General features: G+C 22.5%; 1 protein-coding gene across 7 annotated transcripts in view; it reads right to left on the bottom strand.

Annotated features, from left to right (window-relative positions):
- LOC129614489 (GATA zinc finger domain-containing protein 14-like) overlaps positions 1-23,772 on the bottom strand; it is a 66,100-nt gene that overhangs the window by 40,959 nt on the left and 1,369 nt on the right. For 4 of the 7 annotated variants that reach the window (XM_055529096.1, XM_055529100.1, XM_055529093.1 and 1 more), the window contains exon 2: positions 23,318-23,445. The gene's annotated coding sequence lies outside the window, so the exon portion shown is untranslated. Of the gene's footprint in view, positions 1-10,716; positions 10,741-22,753; positions 22,790-23,317; positions 23,674-23,772 lie in introns of those variants that run through there. The other 3 variants (XM_055529094.1, XM_055529099.1, XM_055529098.1) reach the window with 3 other exon arrangements.

The raw sequence follows: 23,772 nt of genomic DNA, 5'->3' as shown, positions 1-23,772 counted from the left end.
TACTTGTCAATATGTATATAATGTGGTAGATTTAATATAAAGATAATTCGATTTCAATACCGTACAGCAGTTCTTCTTATACCAATATTCAATATAAATAATATGAAACACTAAAAATTGAAATATATTTTGTTACATAACAAAATGTATAACTGAGAAATAATTAGCTTGAGAGATACATTTTTATAAAACTATCAATCGAATGTCTAACATACGAGCATCAGTAGGTATAACGCTTTAGGGCAGTAATAAAATTTAACTACACGTTTTGTGAATATATTGACATGAAACATACACGAACTATTTCTTTAGTGTCAAATATATGAAAAGAAGTAAAAACTAAACTTTTTGGAAAAAAAAGTATCTATCAAAAATTTTCCAAAAAAATTTTTTGGTTGTACTTTTATTCCTGTTTTTTTTTTTTTAATTTTCATAATGACAGAAATTTTTCTACCTAGTTAACGTGAACGCGATATGAACAATTTCAATAATTACAGCCAAAAAAAAAATACGAGTTTCATTATTATTATACTTACAGCTTTACTAATTTATTTCTTTCTCTTTCATTCTTTTTTTCATATTTGACTCTTCAGTTATCAAATATTGTTTGATTATTATTTTGTGGAATTTTATTTGATGATCTAAATCACTTTCGTGGTGTTTTTTACTAATTTTTTTTTTGATATTTTTTGAATACAAATTTCAATCAATTTCAGATTAAAGATGAAAATATAAAAAAAAAATCAAATTATATTTAAAAATAACAAAAAAATCGTCTCTAATTTTAGATTTTCTTATTTATAATCAAAATCGTGTAATCACTTTTAATTAATTTTTAATAAGTTTATTTTCAGTTTTATACAAATACATACTTATGTATAAAATATAAAATGTATGTATATGGCTGAATCAAATAATAATATTACACATTTACAAATATATTTGATTCAAACGTACAAAACACATATTGTTTTTTGGTCTCTTTTCTCATTTGTCACTTGAATGAATATGAAAACTTGTACTAAACTTTATTGGATACAACGGTGGTCAACCCATTATTCGCCGCCCGGGACGTTTGTAACTGCGGCCCGACCGGAAAAGTAATTGAAATCCTAGAATTTTTTTTTTATTGAAATTATTTTTGTTTTACTTTTTTCCTGTCAAATTTAACATTTGTAATATTCTTTCCAAGAGTAAGTTAAAAAATAATTCAAAATTTTGTACGAAAATTTATTAAGAAACGTAGGCTATTTCTTTTTCTACATTTCTAATTTTATTTAAATAAATGTCAGGTTGATCATGCCTGACTTAGTACTTTTACAGCTCTAGTACAGTGATACATTTTTGATTCGGCAATATTAAATATTAAATATTCGGATTAAATATTAACAATGACAATAAATTTTTTAACAAGAAAATAATTTAAATTCAAATATCATGTGAAAAGGGGGTTTTCCGATTATTGAAAAGATTTATATATTTTTAGAGTCTGTGAAAAAACATTAAACGCAAACAAGAATCTAGATTTATGGAACAGATCGAATAAAATAAACGTTGAACTCAGAAATTTCACATGCATTCAATTCCAATAAAGGAGGTCTTTGGAATTGCATCTTCAACATAAAAGGCACGTTGTTTATCATCTTCTGAAATATTAACAAAAAATTTGACAATGTGTTATGTTTAGAATTTCTTGACGCTATGTCTGCGACCTTGTTTACACTAAAATATCTACCAAATCGGGCATTCAAAACTTTTTCGATGCATATTGGTTATTTCAGTATAAAAATTATTAAAGTTCTTAAATATGTTTAAAAAAAAATACATTGTATCAAAAAAAAGAGTTCATTTTACATTGTATCAATTTTGTTTTAAACTATTTTGACAAAATCGTATAAATTATACTTGATGATTCCGAAGAAACCCGAAATGTTTGAAACAGAGTTTTACAGGGGTCACTTTTAAGTTTTATTATTATCAGACGATCAAGCATTTAATACTATTTATTTTATTTCTCATGTTGCATAAGGCATAAAATAATAAAAAGCCAAAAATTTTAAAAGCTTTTGTGATAAGGCTGTACTAAAACATTTTTCACCAAAATAAATTTTGAATTCAATTTATTTGCCAATTGTGTTTTACTAGCGACAAAGCCTTTAAAAAATTTTAATTAAAATTTACTATTTTGTAAAAAGTAAAAATAATGTTTTCAAATCTGCGCTTGAAATTTATTTTTATATTATTAATGTGTTTAATAGTTGGATTGAAAGCGCAACAGTTTGATAATAACTGCTTAAATAAATTAACTTGCAGTGAATGTCTAGAAGAGCCAGATTGTGCTTGGTGTACGAAAAACGATTTCAATAACTTATCACGTTGTTTTCATTCGCAAGATGTATCATTTACATTGTGTCCTAGCGAATTCGTTTTGAATCCAGAAAATGTTCAACAAACTATAAGTTCATACAATCGAACTTATGAGAATAATAAAGAGAACGATGAAAATTCTGCTTATATAAATCCACAAGAAGTATCATTGAAAATGAGAGTAAAAAAGAATCATCGATTAAATTTTAAATTTACTCAAGTTAAGGATATCCCATTCGATGTATATCTGCTAATGGGTTTTAGTAACGCAGCGAAAGATGATTTACTTAAAATAGATCTTCTAAAAGATGCACTACCTGAAACCTTAAAAAATATAAGTACTCAATCTCGGCTTGGTTTTGGTACATTTGGAAGCCAAATACAAGACCAGTTGAAAAGTTGTTACTTTATGAATCACATGTCTTTAACAACGAAAATGAAAAATTTTGCTGAAGACATTAAAAACGCCAACCCTTTCAGTGAAAATACACCTGAAAGGGGTCTTGACGCTCTCTTACAGGTTCTTTCTTGTAGTCAGACGATCGGTTGGAAAAGTTATGCACCTCATATTTTATTATTTGCCACAGATGTCCCTTACCATGTAGCTAGAGATGGAAACTTTTCTGGAGCTGCTAAACCAAATGATGGTTATTGTCACTTAGGACAAAAATGTGTTGAATCAGAGGTAATGGATCACCCAACTATTTCACAAATAAATGAAATTGTCAAACGTCAATATATAAACATAATTTTTATTACAACTTCTAATTATAAAAACATTTACAAGAAGTTAACAGAAGAAATTGAAGGGTCCACTTTTGCGGTTTTATCAGAAGATTCTCTCAGTGTATTTGAATTAATTAAATATCACTACAACAAATTGAGTATGGAGGCTGAATTTAAAGATAATGCCTTTCCACCAATTCAAATTAAATATTATTCATCATGTTCATATGGCCTAATACCAATTGAAACTAATAAATGTATGACCAAACTTGGTGAGACAATTGACTTCGAAATTGAAATTCTTATAACATCTTGTCCTGAAAATCCGGAAGAATGGCATCAAAAAATTCAAATACATCAAGTAGGAAGCATGCAAAGTTTGCTTATAGATTTGGAAATTTTATGTTCTTGCAAATTAGAAAATTTTAACTTACAAACACAGCCCGTTCTTAAAGAGCAAATTGATGAAAGTTGTTCAAATATATTAACTTGTGATACATGTTTAAATACAGAAAACTGCGTTTGGTGTGCGAAAAGCGATTTTAATGAATCATTGCGTTGTTTTCATTCGCAAAATTTGGCATTTACATCTTGTCCGAACGAATTTATTATGAGTTCAAATAATATTGCAAAGTTCACAAACTCAAATAATGCCGGTATTAACGTTAAAAATTTAAATTCTGAAAATATATGTCCGGGAAAAATGTCGTTGAAAATAAAAGCGAATGAAACTCACCGACTGGGGTTCCAATTTTCTCAAATTAAGGAAATTCCGTTAGATATATATATTTTAATGGGTTTTAGTAATACAATGAAAGCTTACAAATATCAACTGGAGATTTTAGAAGATTTGTTTGCCCAAAAATTAAAAAACATTAGTTCTCAATCTAGGCTTGGGTTTGGCGCTTTTGTTGATGAAGAACGGGAGTATTATAAAAATTGTAATTTCAGAAATTACATGTCTTTAACTTCAGACATTGAAAATTTTGGAAAAACTATAAAAGAAGTTGGACTCTTTAGTACAAATGTACCTCAAGGAGGTCTTGATGCTATATTACAGACTCTTGTTTGTAGTGAAGAAATCGGCTGGAATTATAACAACCCTCGTATTATACTCTTTGTTACAGATGCTCCCTATTATGTCGCTAGAGATGAAAACTTTTCTGGAGCTATTAAGCCAAATGACGGATATTGCCACTTAAAACAAAACTGTGCCGAAGCAAATCTAATGGATCATCCAAGTATTTCACAAATTAATAAATTCGTCAAACGGAAAGCAACAAATATAATTTTTGTTTCAACAAATAACTATTTAAGTTTTTACAAAAAATTGTCTGAGGATATTGAAGGATCATTTTCAGCTACTTTATCGGAAGATTCATCCAATATAATAGATTTAATTAAAGATCTATATAAAAAAATTTCTGTTTCACTTAATATAAGAGATAATTCTACGGAATCCACTCAAATCAAATATTATTCAACATGTTCAAATGGACTAATACAATCTGAAACTAATAAATGCTCAACTAAATTTGGTGACGTAATAGATTTCGAAGCGGAAATTCTTGCAACATCTTGCCCTAAAAATACAAGTAAGTGGCAACAAGTAATCGAAATATACCCAGTTGGAAGTCGGCAAAATTTATTAATTGATATGGAAATTATTTGCCCTTAGCAAATAAAAAATTTACTAAAAAATTTTATTAAAAGCACTGATTTAAACACCAAATGTGTTTTTGATGTTATAAACAGCTAATTTACAAGATTTCTCGTTTTCTTTTAAAATATTACATATTTTTAACATGGTGATTCTATCCCAAGAAAAAGTGAGCATGTTTATTGTGCGTTTAAATGTAATGTTCGTGTGTAACAAATAAGCTTTATAGAAAAAAAATGTCTGATTAAATTGAAAAGGAAATCTTAAAAAAAAATTGAAACTTTTTGAACTAAAATTTAGAAGGGAATTATTATTGTTAATTGAGTTTATATGAATATAAAATTTTTCTTGTATTTAAAAAAAAACATTGATTTTTTTTATTATAATTCAATTTGAAAATGTCTATTATTACGAGTTCAAGTACTTATTAAGCCACAAAACTTAATTTAAATTAAAAACATACATAAACTAAAATTACCATTTAAATTAATACAAATTAACTTGAATTAATGCACCTTGTCAGAGTTTCGTGTTTTGTGAGGAAAGTAATTCTCTGTAAATTGAAAATACACGCGCCTTTATTAAAGTCAAAAATATTTTATATAAAACACTAAAAAGAATTACTTTAATTAATCTTGAAGTTCAATATTTTATTATTTTTAGGCTTCTACATTTAATCTCCTACTGTTATGTCAAACATATTTCCAAGCATGCTTCTGCTTATATTCAAGAAAGTGAAATTTTTTAAATTTAGAATATTAAATATTAAAAAAATTATAAAAATAAATCAATAAATACCACGCTAATTATTTATTTTTAATGTAATAATAAATTGACATTACCTTCACTATACCTGAAATAATTTTCTATAAAAGATACCAATATTAAAAATAGTAAGGTTAAGGCTACCAATAAAATACACAAAATATAAAAATTAAAAACAAAAAGTGCATACATACTGCCATCTTAATAACTTTGGCATTTGACTTCCATATCTTTAATTGAATGAATGTACAAATCAATCCTATATCAATTTCAATTTCCACTTTTACTTTTTCAGTTTATTGAATTTGCTGAAGAGTGTCTTCGGAATTTTAATTTTTTTTTATACATAAAGTATATATGTACATATATTATTCATCTACATACATACAATATTTTTGTCTCTTATGATCATAATGAACGAACCATCTTCATTGGAATTACTATTCCTTTTAAAGTTTATTTCAATAAACCAAGATAATTGTAAGATTTTCATCATTATTTTTTTTTGACATAAATTGTACGGAATGTTTAGTTTTTCCTTGTTTTTTCTATCTTTCTCGAAAATATTTCCGTAAAATATTTTTAAACAAATCTTTTTGATTTTTTTTATTTAATGTCACCTTTCTTCTAAGCTAATAAAAAACTTCAATGGTAATTTGCTTCAACAAATTTATAATGACAATTATGTGTACAAAATATATAAAGGATTATATAATTTGCAGAATAAAAATCATAAAAGTTACGAAAAAGTAATTAGATTTAATCTACTCATACAAAAATCTCTTGAAATTGTAATAATTTCATCATCATTACAAAGAGTAAGGAAAAAAAGAAAACAATTTTTTTTCACCGTCATGAAAAATTCAAAATTTGTAAATTATTAAAATAATAAAGGAAAATTAAAAAAAAAAAACTTTTTGTAAGTAGAGAAAAATTTGAAATGTTCTTAAGGTAAGTTTTATTATAAAAGTGCCTTGCCAATACTACACGTTATATATTCTATAATTAATTCGCACATTTATGAATGGCTTTCAGGAAAACATTTATGCACTGCTAATGTTAATTCTATAAAGATTTAATTAACAAAAACTAAATCTATAGAGCTTCCAAACTTATAAATCGAAAGTTTACAATATTTAAAATATTGCACTTTTAAGATGCAATTGCATCTGATCTGTCTGAATTTTTCTATACCAACAATGCAATGAATCTAATAATTTTATAGATGCAAAACTTTATAATAGTTCGTTAATATAATTCGATATTTTGGAATTTGTAGGATTGAAAAAAAATAATGCATACACTCTTTCAAGTTATCAGCAATTTTTATATATTTTCTTTACTTGTAGTTTATTAATTTAACTAATAAATTAGTATGTAAATACGTACATATAAAATAAATACATATAAAAATATAAAACAAGAAAATTTTAATTATAAAAATCTAATCTGGAAAATTCAATCTATTTTCATGGTGATTTCATATTATATTCACAATATTTTCTCTATAAAAATCTAAAATAGTCACTCAAAACGATTAAAAAGTTTTTTTTATACGGCAATTATTTTGCACAAATATTGCATTTTAAGGTGTTCATCTTTAGAGTATAACATTAATATTATTATAATTAAGAGAATAAATGTCTATATGGACCCAACAATATAAAAATTGTATTGAATATCTCATTTTAAGCACTTTAAATACACTAAAATTTTATGCTATAAAAGCCATTAATTTAAAAAAAAAAAAACCAAATTTTAAAATAAAAAGGAAAAATTTCTTTTAATAAAAAGTATCGTTCAAAAATTTTATATTTTACAAATATATGTATATATATATATATATATATTATATACTTATCTACATTTATATATATGTATACCATCATGATGTTAATATTTTTATATAAACGTCATTATAACAATGAAATAAAACTGAAAAAAAAAAATAGATAAGAAAGCGAAATTGTAAGATTTTAAATGGCTTTCTTTTTAGATTTTAATGAAAATCTCGTCAACGAAAATGTTGAGAAATAAAATTAATTATATGATGCCGTTAATCAAAATTATACCCACCATTTTAAGTCAAACTTACAAAGTAATTAGTTTAATTATTTTCCCTCGTCTACTTCTCTATTTAATTTTATATTGGATAGAAAATATTTTCATATATTTAAAGAAATTTTTTAAAATATTCGAAATTTTCCAGAAACAAATAATTTTATTTTAGAACAATTATTTCCGCATATTATATAGTGAATTATGAAAACAAGTATTTAAATAGGCATACATAATTTTTTTAGAAAATTTGTATTTAATTTTAAAAAAAATTTCAAGAAGATCAAAGATTGAAAAAATATCTGATTGTCATCTTTATTGTAAATAATTAACTACATAGCTATATATAAAGAAAATATTGACGAAAATACAGAAAAAATTTTAGGGGTTTTGAAAATACATAATCATCTATTTCATATAGTTAATATTTATTATGAGATTTTTTTTAATTGAGAAAAGCTTAACTATTAAATTATATTTTGATACTTGTAAAAAGATAAGTACAATTTTTAAGTTTAAAGAATTTTTATTATTTGAAAAATTGTCAAACATCATCAGATTATCAACAACGCTGTTTTCTCAAGTATATAACTAAAAACAGAGTCTTACTATCGTTTTGTATTTGAACAAATCAAATTCATTCTTTAAAAATATTTAAATAGAAAAATTTTTCATATTTAAATGAACATAAAAAGTTTTTAAGATTTTGAAAAGAATATGTATACATATATGTATATATAGAATATAAGGATAATGAAAAAATTAATCGATACAACATTTTTATTGATCAGTACTCTGTAATGTCACTTAGAAATACCTAATTGTTTTATTAAACTATAAAATAAAGAATATTTCCATTTTCCTCCCATACTCGTATTGTATATAACTTCTACCTCCTTTTTTGCCTACTTCTTTACAATTCGGTTTTAATTAAATACAAAAGACTGTTGCGTAAAACTATTTTTAATATTTTCAAAGCGTAACCTTTTCTATTCCTGGATAAAATATGAAACTAATTTTTGTGATAAAAAATAAACAACCCCCTACAGTGCTATCGTTACCGTGCTACATTACTTATTAGCATATTATGTATTGAATGTTTCATTTTTAAGTAACTGAGTACTATTAGTACTATTTAATTTTCTTTATTACGAAGTTAACTTATCAATTACATTTTTAGAGTAATTAAGTGTCAGAATAAGAATTAAGCATCGAAATATATGTGTAGGTGAGTATTTTGTACAAAACTTTATAAAATAAAATATATATTTTAAGCCAAGGAGCACCAGGCCGATTTGGTGTTGTATTAGGGGTTGTAAAACCTTGGGGAAGAAAAACGGTGTTCTATTCCGGAATACTTTCGTTTTGGGTGGCCCACTACCACACTAGTTCTCGCAATATCTTCCTCATCAAAAGTTCCTAAATTAAATTTTCTTTTGATATTTCAAAAACTGCTTATTTTTTAATTGATGCACACACAAATGTGTTAATATCATAGTTCTTATTTCTGTTATACAACATATCGGAAAAACATATATAGAAATGCACCACACCATGAATATTTCATAATTTTATGTTTATTCCATCTTTTACCTTTAATTTTTTTCGAAACCGAAAAAAAATATTTTTTTTATTTCTTATTTCATTCAATATTTTTCACATTAATTTGATTTCAAAAAATTTTATACCGCTGATACAGGTAGTATTATTTACAATTTTTATGGAACGTGATCTTGTATAACCCAGTATTCAAACTGAGTACAATCTACATTACAAATTTGTTCATTTATTTATAATACAAAGCTATAAGACGAGTTTTGGGATACGGCTTCATGTAATATGCGTGTTACCAATTTTGGGGGATAACCATCGACGTGGGAACTTTTTTCACTTACAAAAAAGGTTTATAAAAATGTTTCAATTAAAAAGATTTTGGATATTTTCTTGCATAACTTTAAATGCAGTTTAACTTAAAGAAATAGAAGAAATTTTGGTTTTTGTAAAAGTATCCTATAATTTTAAAGTCACAAACAAATAAAAACTTCCTTATCTTATATTTACTTTACTATTATCGTTGTATTTTAATTTATCTCTTCTTTTATTTTCTTTTTCTCCGTCATCTGAATATAAATTGATGCAGTTATGAAAAAAGAAAAAAACTTAAAATAGAAAAATACAAGAAATAAAAAGAAAAAAAATAAAATTAAAAAAATAAATTACGTGCTACGATCTATGATTGTAAATTAGATTTGGCCGGACATTTTAAACCTTAGAGTTTACACATATTATGTACATACGTACTTACGTATTTCCATTAATTTGTGACTTAAATCTAAAAATAAGTGATTTGTACTACACTATTTTTATAGTTGATAAAGGAAACTATTTGTGCTAAGAATATCAATTTACTTAATTTGTATAACAATTTTATTTCTTTTTGGCCTCATAAGATTACATTATAATATTGTGACTTTAATATTAATGTTCATACACATACATACGTATGTATTATGAACACCAGAAATATATGCAAAATATTCAAAATGTACCGAAAAAAAGGAAACAAAAAATAAATTATCTAAAAACTTAACAAGAGAAGACGCGATTTTATATCTTTTTTGTAATAAGATTAAAAATAAAATTAAAAATATTTTTTATTTATTAGATACAAAGTTAAACAGCGTTTAAGCCACTATGTATTCTCTGAATTCAAAATATTTGATAATATTTTAAATGAATTCACGAGCGCGGAGCACATTTATAGTGTTTAAGTACAAATAACATGATTTTTAGTATATTATTAGACTAAAGCAAATTTTTAAGAGGGTATTAAGTATTTCGTATGTGAGTGGAAATGAAATTTTTATTGTCTACTAAAAATATATTTTATTGCAGGATAAAGTTTAGAAGTAAGCAATTAAAAAATTTATTTTTCTATTTAATTGTTAATTAATTAATTTAATTTAAAAAAAATCACATTTTAATTATATTTGAATTCGATGAGTCTATAAAATAACAATTAATAAACAATGATAATCAAATCAAATTAGTGTCCAAAAATTAATTAACTAGTATTGAAATTACATTTCATTTACACCGCTATTTATATAAAAGAAAAGTGATATGAATATCAAACTTACTTATTTCTAATTTGATATATCGGTCTACCAAATTGCTTCATCACAATGTTTTTATCATTTTAAATTTAAACAGAAAACGCTTGATACCATTTAACGTTGCATACCATTTTAACCACTAAGACCTAGTATTCCTATTAAAAAAATTTTAATCAATACGCTTAGTTTTTTTGTTCTGCAACTCTTAAACTCTTTATATACAATAATTCAAATATAAAAATTTTTCAATAATTTTGCAATTAATTTTAAATTGAAACAAAGAAATGAGTTTTCTAAAATGTTATAAGGTCAATGCAATTAAACTTTAAAAAATTTAATAAAAAAGTATGTTTGTACTAGAGTAAATATTTATTTTATTTATTCTATTAAGAAGTTAATTGAATTATTAATTAATTATATTTAATTATTGAAAAACATGAATTATATAACAATAGCAGATGCATACAACTAAGAACTGAACTTTCGAATAATTTCAATGAAAATTTATAAAAAGCGAACATACAGTGCTTACTTATTTATAATTATTTTTTTTTAATACATTATTTAATTATGTATTAATTAAAAAATGCAAGTACATATACCTTAATTATGATATTATTTTGTATAGTAAAACCTAATGACTATTATTCTAAAAGGTTTTCAAATTATTTCTAATGACAATATCATTTATTAGTCATGGTTTGTAAACCCATTAAATGCACAATTTTTTACCATTATTTTATTTGAATAATAAAATTTTCCCATCATCAAGGAATTCATGTAAATATTTCTTTCGATAATTTTATATTAAAAATTTTTAATTAAATGTAATTTAAATAATTTTCTTACTAGTATTGTGAATCACAAGTAGCTTAAATTTTAAAAAATGAATTGCAATGCATATTTTTTAAAAATATTTTAAAAAAATTATGTTTTATTCTTAAATTTTGAAATAAAGTTTAATAAATATAACAGATTATCGTTTAAGGCACAAAATTGTCGGTTTTTAATTATAATTCCAAAAGTGCGTTTCTATTGAAAACTGTTGATATATGAAATTTCGTTTGAAAACAGTTCCTCTCTTATTGTATGTACATGATCTATTCGATTATTAAAAATCATTACCCTTTTTTAATTATGAGTTTATTGATTAAGTCAATTTTTAGTTGCTTAATAAAATATTAATTCAATATAACAATATGAAAGTAAGATTAAGTATGAAATTTTTAAATATATTTTTCATTTCAAATCACCTCTTAAAAATTTTTTTACTCCTTATTTAAAAATACAATTTATTTGGCAATAATTACTATTATATGTGTAACCACATTTACAATAATATTATTACTAAAAATTAAAAAGTGCATATTTTAATTATTTGAATCAAAAAGAAACATTAATGAATAAAGCATGCAATTAAATTTTTTCTTAACATTTTAACCTCGAAAAGTGAAAATTCATTTTATTACTTATTTAATTTATTTTGTACAGTGTGCCCTCACTTTTTTAGGATTTTTCTTTTAAGACCGAAAATTTTGTTAAAGTATAAAAGGAAAAGAAAAATAAACTATAAATGAAGGCTAACTAAAATGAAAGCTAAGTGAATGCATATAATTAAACATAGGGTAATAAAAATATGATTGTAATTGAATTAGATGTACTAGTTATAAGTCATCATGTTTTATTCGAGGTATGTGTAACAATAACAGTATACTTACTAAAAATATTTTAATGTTAAATTGCAAAAACAAAAAATGAAATGAAAACTAATAAACTTATGCAATATTTTTTAATAGTGAATAATCTACACACTCGGGTATAAAAAAAAATTGCATTATGAAAGTCGTAATCAAATTTTGATTTGTAAAATGTAACGTTGATTAATTAAATTTAAAGTTATAGAATAGGACTCCAATTTGCAAACTACCCCATTACAATCCCAAATCCTAGAGAATAGTCCAGAGTGTTAAATTTATTTAAAACTAACGCAAGCAAAAGCAACTATAATATTCCTAATAAACTTACAATTGCAATATTAAACAATTTTATCAAAAATAGCGTTATAAACTAATATTCATGCATATTATACTATTTTAGTTGCAAATGAAATTCATAATTTCCTATAATTTTTCAATTTTTAAGTTTTTTTTAACCCTATTTTTCGGTTAACAGTTTTATAATACTACATATACATGCCATGAGTACAAGTTGTACAAGCTAACGCAAAGAGCAAAAAATTATAATCCAGCAAAATTAATTCCTCTTGATTATTGTACGAAGACATATTGTGTATTATGTACATATATACTAATTATTACATACCTACCTTATAGTACTTGTTTAATTTTGATTTCAAATGAAATTTTATTTTCGTTTTAAAACTAAAAACTGTTAATTTCTTTTCTTTTCCTTTTTTTCAAAAAATTAACGACCTGTCACAATCTAAGGGTTGCAAAATTTTTCTTGATGCATAAATGTTTTTTTTTATAATTAAATAATTTTGCGTAGTGTGCCACAATGAGTTATACATTTTTTGTGTCATTTTGATTTTAAAACATTTTTAGTCTTCAGAAAAAAATATTTTTATAGATATTTTACACCATATACACACACATTTACACACACATTTTTAATTATCATTTGCATAAATTAATTAATAGATTATTTTTCACCCATGAAAATGAATTTTTACCAAAAAACTTTGTAACTTATGGAAATTTGAACATTTTTTATTTCATCGTTTTTTTAATTTATTTTATTACAAAATCTCATTATTTTTGTAATGTAGGCAGTTCTTTTACAATGGGTAGCATGTTAAGATCTAATTTAATAAAAGCATAATAAAAGAGAAAAATTATAAAAATATTGTCTATACCAATTTTTTGTCTATGTCAAAATAAAAGAAAAATGAAAAGACTATATGAACCCGGCCTTTATTTTTTGCTTTACTCATATAAAAATTTCATAATAGTTTAAAAAATTATTGCATGCTAAAAATATCATTATATTTTCTTTATTTTATAGCATATTATACAAATACATAACTGTAGCCATACTGACTATATACTGTATATATATACGTAATATACATATTATGATATATTATTTCTAATAATTCAAGCTTTATCCAATCTTTATATCTATCTTATTTAGCTAATGTAATTACAAACAACTAAGTTACATGTACTTATACATAGATAAATTTATAAAATTTTTATAAATAAATTAAAAATTCGTCAGATTTTTGCATTTTTTGCGTAAGATGAAATTTTGGTAGTTATCATTTCACTTTTATAAATTTTATATACTTATATAGATAGATAGATAGCTTATGCTCATAGAAAATATTGTACAGACGGAAAATAAGTGTGTACATATGTATGTATAATTTGCAGCAGTAAATTAATTTAATAACAAAATCATGATAAAAATGTTGTATGTGCCTGAGATTTCCAAAATTGCAAAGCTACAAACATATAGATATATACTATTCGTATATATATTTGTATTTATTGTGTGTTGGTAATAATAAATACACGTAAAAATATATAACTTAAATTTATTCCACCTACATACAATTAATTTTATTCATTTAAATATTATTATTTATTTTAATTTGTATATAAAATAAATATACTTCTACAATTTTTTTAATAGCTTATTTCGCTTAATTACCGTATTTTAGGAGAATAAAAATTATATAATAGTGAAAAAAAAACATCGAATTATTTTTTAGAATTTATATAATTTAACAAATTGAATTTATGGTTAAGTATTCAGAAATTGTTTTAAAAAAAATAATTGATTATTTAAAATAAAATTAATTATTTAATTCTATGATATATGCAAGTTATAATTTAAAATTAAATGTGAACATTATATTAGTCAAATTATTCACGCGATTTTTTATTTATAGAATAAGTATGCTTGATTTATACTACATAAACATAAGGTAAAGTAAGGTAATTTCGTCAGTGCATTTAATTTCGTCATAGGTCGCACTTCCTTCACATATTTGTCAAATATTAGGAAACCCCATCTATTTTCAATAAACTTTAAACATTTTTGTTTTTAAATATACTTGAAGTGAGAAGATCCGTTTTTAAATTTTAAAAAATTAGAATAAATTAATTTTAAAAGACATTCTTAATTACTGAAAAAAATACCGGGGCAAATTTTTGCTTTTTCTTAGTGTTTTCGTTAAGAAAAGTAGAAAGTTTCTTAAGGGTATATCTGTTGAAATATGTGTAATTTCTTACATATTTGCTTATATTTTGACAAATTAAACTTAAAAAAAAATTATTAATAAGAAAAAAATTGAAAAAGTGAAATATTAAAAAATAAAAGTTAAGTGACGAAATTACCAACCAAATTTTTTGGTCTTGGAGATTATTTCGTCAGAATGACGAAATTGAGTGGTTTATTAAAACATTTTAAAATATGAATATTTACTTTTGAAACTTAAAATATTAAAAAAAATTGAATGCAAAACTTTTATTTACAGTGTTTCTAGCCAAAATATAAAATTTCGTCAGTTATATTTTATTCAGGTATCATCGGTACAATCTATTTTAATAGTTACGAAAAATGTAGATTGGCAAAGTTTTTCTACAAAAAATGATTAAAACACGAGAAAAACGGAAATTGAAATGTTAAATTTGACAAATGTAACAGTTCTGTACAATATCTAAAAAAACTATTAAATTTAAAACTAATTTTAACTAAAATTTTATTTACAATCATATTTTGTGAGGCGGCGGAATGTAATACTTAAATAGGGTGCTGACGAAATTAAAATTTTACATAGTTTTTGAATTGTTCAAATTTTGTCATGCTTTTTTTTCAAAATTGTTACCGGATAGTTATTAATTATGATATACACAGTTTAGATTTGCATTATTTTTTATTTTAGTCCAATGAACTGTATTAAAACCTAGTTTTTTTTTGCCATGACGAAATTAGCAACTCCACATGACGAAATTAAAAACTCAAAGTTTTTGCTGACGAAATTACATGCCTTTTGGAGATATTTTAAAATTTAAAAAAATATAATAATTCACAAAGTAACTGTCTGAAAAAGTTAAAAATAATTTTGTCAACATTCCAAACTAACAAAAAATTATACTTTTATTGCACACACATTAACTCTTCGAAATACATCGTTAAAAAACCGAAAAAGTCCCTTAACATGACGAAATTACCTTACTTTACCTTATATAAAATTTTAAATTGGATTTATTATGTGCTCATATATGGTACATAATATGAATTTTGTGATTGTCGTATTAAAATGGGTCATAAAATATGTAAAATTATTAGCAGTTTATTGAAATTAAGCACTATTTTCATTGAAATAATTAAAATAGTGCATAACGATATTTATAGGGAAATATGAAAGACTTTTATAAACAAATTCACCAGAAAAGCATAAAACTTGATGTTGAATCTGATAAAAGAAAGTAATATATATATATATATGTATATATATACGTAAATAATTAAATTAATAATTTAACTTATATAATGCAAAGAATATTAAGCTTAAAATTATAAGTATATCTTATTTAATAATAATTATAATACGAAACACAAATAAATAAATACTATTTTTTCTTTTTATTAGATAATTGAATAATTTTTAATAATAGATTATTATACTTAAAAAACTTTAATTGCTTACTATATTGAATATTTTATAAAAATACTTTAATAAAATTAGCTTAAAAAATACTTTAAAAATGTCATAATTAAAAAGGTTAACAAAAGCATAAAGAATCAAATATTCAAAGAAAAGTTATAGACCTATAACAATAACAGCAGTGTATAAAATAAACACTGGTATATAATATAAAATTGATATATTGCAATATATTTAAGAAGACATTTACTTTTTGTAAAGAAAATACAATAAGGTATCAAACCAGTTATGTAAATATACAACAAAAAATTGTTTAACCTTTCTCAAGATCTACTTTAACCAATATTAATTTATACCACAAAAATAATGACTTTGTTTTGAATAAATATATATATATATATATATATATATATATATTAAAGACCATTGGACAACCAATTATATTCAGCTTTTTTTTTGTCTTAATTAAAAATTCAGTAAAATTAATACAAGCATATTATATGAATATAGAAATGGTTAATAAAAATCTTGTGTTTTTTTCAATATGCAAAATATAAAGTTTAAATGGAAAGATATACAATATTATATACATATACGTATATTGTATAAATAGTATAGTACATGTTGATAAATGTGTGCATATGACATGTTCATATACATTATGTTTTTTGCTTCAGTAAAATATTATTGCTAAAATCAAGGTCAAAGCTATACTTATTTGGAAACCAGTTAATATTATAAATGATTAAAAATGGTTATTATAAAATAAAAAAACACAAAAAAAAAGAAAAAAATATTATAAATTAGTCATAAATGTGTTATAAAGTATTTTAAATTATTATTTCAAAAATTACGATTTTGTTTTAAAATTTTATAATAGCCATAGTAACAGGAATCAGTATTACATTAAAGTATTTATAAAAACAGGGCCCAATAATTTGTGTCAGATTAATTAAGGATAAAAAAATATAACTATTTAATTTTAATTACACATCCCTAAATCTAATACAGAATCTGTTCCAAAAATAAACATTTACACAATTTATGAACATTTACGTTCACAATTTATTCTGTTCTAATTTATTCTGTTATAATTGTTCACTGAATTATTCGATCCTAATAATGCTTTTATACTACAAATATACTATATATTCTTTTTTTATTGTTTCAACTCTTATCAATCAGTAAGTACATCAATATATTAAAACAGACTGTTTTAAATATAACAGAATTTATTTCAAAAAGGTTAAACAAAATTAAGTAGCTATTCAAGAAAAATACCGCTTCCGGTAATCAGATACCAACATTAAATACAGGTAATTATTGCATTACGTACTTTTACACAAAAGTATGCATAAGCGTCTTTATATTTTAAGCGGATTGGCCAAGATTATAATTAATATAATATATATATATATACATATATACATGTATAATTAACATAATATATATGTATACATAAATAAATATAAGTAGTTACGAGTATATAATTTATTATGTGTTTTTAGAATTGTTTAAGACAATCATGATATTTAGTAGTTTATACCTACTTACAACACAATATTGAAAAAAGTAACGTTTATGAAAATCGTAATTAATTATTGTCCTTCAAATTATAAAATCTTATAATAAATCCAGAACGATTCATTCAAAATAAGTACAAGTAAACTATTGGTAAATGATTATACTTTATTTGAATATTTGATGTTTTGTAGGTTTTCAAAAAACAAAAATTCACCATGTTCGCCCAAAAGATCAATCACAAAAATCTAAAGAATCTTTGCAAATTATACGTATAAGTTCTTATTATACTTTATTGAAGGCAATGGGAAATTTTTAAATTCTACAAGTGCAGAAAATAAATTATCTTATAGTCCTATGTTAGACAATTGTAAATTATATAAATTTTTCTCCTACACGGCAACTTAAAGGAGTCTCAAGTTTTAAGAACTTATCAACAAATATTTTATATTACATGATTGTATAACAATACTTATAATCTCTACTTTCGACTTATTCTACTTTATAAAATTAACACAATTCCATTTTGTAATAATTTATTATTTTAAAACCATACAAACTTTCCAACTCCTATTGAAATAAGTATAGGATTTATTTCCTTTTTTACAGGAACGAAAACTCTTGGCTTAACTGAATTAATAAGCAATCTAATTTCATAAAGATTGAGCTAGATATAATATAAATTCTAATATAAACTCTTTCATAATTATTACAACTTCAAGATTCCTCCTAAATGTATGCAACGTGATATAGTAATAAAGAAGAGAATGATATAAGAAAAAAAGGCTATTTTGTAACTTTATTTTTAATGTATTACGTAATTCAGTTTCATTTGATTCTAACTTATATAAGAAAAAAATATACATTTGTTTTAAAAAATAAATGAAGATATTTTAAATACATAGAAATATTCAATGAAAGCCTTTGTTTATATAAAAAGATTTCACTTATACTGATCTCACTGTGTTTAAAAAGAATTTCCTATTTAATGTTATAGTATAGTTACATGAAAATCTGGAACTTTCTTTTTCGTTTAGGAATATCGAATGAAACTATGTGTAAGTAATTCATAATAAGTATAATTTCAATAAAATAATATGGTTCACTGTAAATGTTATAACAATTAGTATAGAACGCACAAAGAAGCTGTACATAATTTTATCATAATGGAATGCCTTCCTTGTTTAAAGAAAAAGAAATCTTGTACACAAACAAAGAATCAATAAAAATTAAAAATAAATACTTATAAATATGTATGTAAGTATATAGCCAAATAATAAAATTATAGTAATATTATTTAATGTTTTTCTTTATTTTGTTCACAACGATGCCAGTAAGATTCGGCGGAAAAAGGCATTATTTGCTTCTTTGTGACGCCCCAAAAATATATAATTTTAAAATATTCAATCAGAAAATTTTAACACTGTCGTAACAATAAAAAAAGAAGCGTTATTTAAGTAATTAATATAAATAAACAATAATGACATACACTTATTCATATACGTATTTTGGTAAGATGACAATAAAAAATTTCGAATAAATTTTATTAAAAATAGATGTAAGAATTTTGTGTAGCTAATTAGCATTTTTATTACATTTTTCAAATAATAAAATAATTAATAAATTACATATACATTAAATACATATATTTATACAATATGTGTATGTAATTAATATAATTATATTAACATAAGGTATATTGTTCTTTTATTAAAGAACTTAAACATAAATTTCATCACGGAAAAAGCATCAAGTATCACTGCTTTTGAATAGATAATTATCATGTGCCTCAAAAATGTTCCAGACTATTTCTGCATTAACGTACAGTCAGTTTGGTTTTAGAAGTTAGTAAATGATTATAATAATTGAAAATGATTTTTATATGAATTTCAATTTATCAGTGTTTTTCGACACCATTAGAAACTCCTACAAATATTAAATATTCAAAATTTAAATATTTATTTTCATAACTTTTTTCCAACTTCAGTGCTTTGTCTCAAAAATTCTTGAAATTTTAATGACAAAATAATGACTTAGATATTTAACTATTTTTCTATTTATTTTATCTTATCTTCTGTTCACAAGATTTTAATCAGCAGAACATATTTATTCAATTGACAATAAAAGTTGAAAATTTTGTTAAATTTCTTGATATTTTGAAATATTTGTCTTTGAAAAGGTACAAAAGATTTTCTTTTAATTTTTAAAATTCCTGAAAAAAATTTTTTAATATTAAATGCAAAATATTAGATTTCTCGTACACAATCAAAAATATTAAAATTCTTAATAATTGAAAATTATTTTTAATAATTATTGGGAATTCCAATTGAAATATTTTAATTTTTTTTAATAATAAATTTAAAAATTTTGTTTTTGTTTGTTAAGTTAATTAAGTAAAAGCAATTAGATATTGAAATTAGTAAAGATAAAAAATAAAAAAAGCTTTGAAGAACAATAATTAATTTTCATTATACAAATTTTATATTTTCATATTTTTAAAACAATACAGTTGTATAACATGAATATTAATTCTTAGTAATTGAACGGGAATACCTAGAATTAAGGTTCAAATAAATTTTACATTCAATTTAAAATTTTTTTTGATCTTACGCAAACCTAAATCTCAAATGTATAGTTGGAAGAAATTGTAAATTGTAAAATTAATGTTCGTCTTTTCAGAATTAAAATTTAAGTAATGTAAACACATTACTTATACAGTCATAACTCTACCTTTATAAGAATAAATAATATTATTGAGTATTAGAGAGAGTATGAATTTTTAGTTTAAACAAACAATTTTGAAACTAGAATTCGTTTGATTAATCATAAATTTTTAGATTTTTTACAGAAGATATAGTTTCCAAATTCTGGTAATATCTGTATATTATAAATAAATATCTTATTTAGATATCTATAATCGGTCCCTATAACACAAGTTCGATTTACGTGACAAGATTGTTTCAAAAAGTTTCATTAAGTTATCAGATAGATTTTATACAAAAAATTTCAAGAAAATCTGTACTTTAAATTATCCGAAAGATAAACAGAGCACAGACCCAACGACATCGCAACAAAATTTTTTATTTGTTTAACACAGCTGCGTGACAATTAAAAACACTTGTAAGTACCTCTTTTTCGTAAGAAACACTATCGATTAAGAGTAAAACATAGATAAGAACATATTTAAAAGTTTACTAAACATTGTTTTTACAAAATCCCACATTAAATTACATACTTAGTTTTTTTATGATTAAGTTGATAATATTTTTTTTCAGGAGCTTAAGAATTTTTATTTAGTTACAAGTATCTACATGCTTGATTTTCCAATTTAATATTTATAATTTTTAGATAAATGTCAAAGATGGTTAAATAGAATTTTGACAAAAATTATTTATTTTGGAATGTTCAACTCAGTTTTTATAAAAGTGCTCCAATGTTCAGTTTATGTTTTACAATATTGAACTCTTTAAGTGCATACTCATGCACATTGTAATGAAAAACATACATACATACATGTTATAATATTCAGATATAATTTCATGAAATAAGAAATAACCAAAAAAAAAAAAAAACGAAGCAAAACAGAGAAATATGATCACCTATAAAAACCTTTCACTTTGCACAATAACTGTTTTAAATACGTTTATTACAAACATGTACAATATTTATATTCACATATAGAAAACATACTTATAATATGTATCATGAAAAAATCAAATAAAGAAATTAAAATAATAAAAAGAAAAAAAAAACTGAAAATTGTTTTAAATGTTGATAGTTATTTTTGTTTTCCCTCTTCTCATCGTCATTTGTTTTTTTACCTTTAAGTTTATTAAATTTGCTACTTGTAAAACAGATGTATTTGTTTAATGCCTGTATGTATACACATATTTATAAAGGGTAATCATAAATTCGGTAGCTTAAAAGCGATTATATTGAACTTATATTCTAGATCATCTACATACAATGAATTTCAACCTAGATATTAAAATCGTAAAATGTCTTAAATGAAAAAAAATCGTAAAATGAAAATTTATTGAATAAGATGATTGAATTTTATTAGTTTTTTTATTTCTTATTTTCATTAATGAATTTCAATAATAAAAAATTTTATTAATAAAATTTCAATAATAATATATAACTATTTTTTAATTTTATTTATCACGAGAAATTGTTCCTGTGATGTTAAATTTAAAAAATGTGCTTACAGAATGTAGCATGCTTATGAGAAAACAAGTTTTATCATTGGAATAGAGTCCATTTTGATTTATGATTGGTTTTATTGAAAAGTACACAAAAAAAGTAAAAATTCTGTTTTTAATATAAACTTCATAATACAACAAAATCAGATATTAATTAGAAAATAAATATCAGTTTAATATTTAATCAATATTTTAATAGACTGCTAAATAAAAAGCAGATTTTAAACTACGAAATTTTTGACCTTCAATTAAATTAATTTAATTATTTAACAAATATTAATTTATAATTTAATTTTATATTTTTAAACCATTTTTACTTTTATTAGAAAAAAAAGAACAAAACTCCAATTTCGTTAAGAAATAAAAATCAATAATACTATTTAGGTAATGGTGGTATTTTGAAAAAAAAAATGAAGATTTATTTTTATGGGTATAGAAAATTTATTTCAATTCAAATAAGTTATGGTAAGTACTAAATTATGGAAAAAATATAATCAGTTTTAAAGAAAATAAAACAATTTAAATATTAAAATTATAAAATTGAGCAAACAATGGGAACTTTCGAAAATTCCGATCTTAGTATAACTTAGATCTTAATATAAAGCTTCGATAAATTTTTACTACAAAAGTAGTATCAAAAAAAAAGATTTTTAAGATTTAAGTAAGAACTATAAAAGGCTTAAATTTTGGATATACTTACTACTAATCTATCTATATTTGAAGTAATTTCAGAAGTTGAGCAAAAAACCCAAACATACAAATATTTTAATATATTTTTTATAAATAAATATATTTTAAAATATTTTAATATATATTCTTTATTTTATTTTTATTTTTATACGTTATTAATCGATTAATAACAAAACACTTTCATTTGTTAACAAAATAAATTATTAAAATTTCGTTCTGCCAATTTATATTCTACAAACAGGAAATGGAACATGTGGATTGCCCTGAAATTTAAAAGATATAACAAAAAAAAAATTTTATTATTATTTATTTTGAATTTTTTGTTACTTTTTGTGTAATGAACAAAAAATAAAATAAAGAAATAAAACCCAATGACGATAAATAACGTTTAGTTCTACAAAGACGCACAAACATATTTTATACAAAATGTTTGTACATATGCATACTTATAATTATGTACGAATACATATTTGAACATTATTTATTAAACAAAAAATATTAATAAAAGCAAATAACACGAACGAATATTATATGGCTTATAAATAAATACTATAGCAGGAATAAAATAAGTTACCTGAATATAAGTGGTTCGTGATGTGTTTATATATATATTTACTTTATATAATAATGTATTTTCTCGTGTTATATATTATGTATTATATTCTTAAATATTATCCATCCAAAAATTTGAACACGTATAAGCTGAAAATTGAATAAATACAAAACAAAAAGAAAATTATAATTGATGTTATTTGATCGGGATTATATACTTTTGTGTTTTAACTAAGTGTATATATATATATGTATATAATATATAATTTTTTATAATATTATAAATGATTTTATATTTTATTATATTGTTTTAAAACAATTAATGCATGATAATACTGATTTTCTATTTTCATACATTCTTAAAAATTTTGAAGTTAATTATTAATTTCTTGCACTCAAATGTAAATTTTAATTTTATAATATTTTATAGTATTTTGAATGAACTTTATTTTGTATATACATATATGTCAATAAAAA

The sequence above is a fragment of the Condylostylus longicornis genome, unplaced genomic scaffold (assembly GCF_029603195.1).
Source record: "Condylostylus longicornis isolate FDR11 unplaced genomic scaffold, ASM2960319v2 ptg000110l, whole genome shotgun sequence".
Lineage (NCBI taxonomy): Eukaryota > Metazoa > Arthropoda > Insecta > Diptera > Dolichopodidae > Condylostylus > Condylostylus longicornis.
The sequence above is the reverse complement of the archived record's forward strand: the minus strand, read 5'-3'. Positions and strand labels throughout refer to the sequence as shown.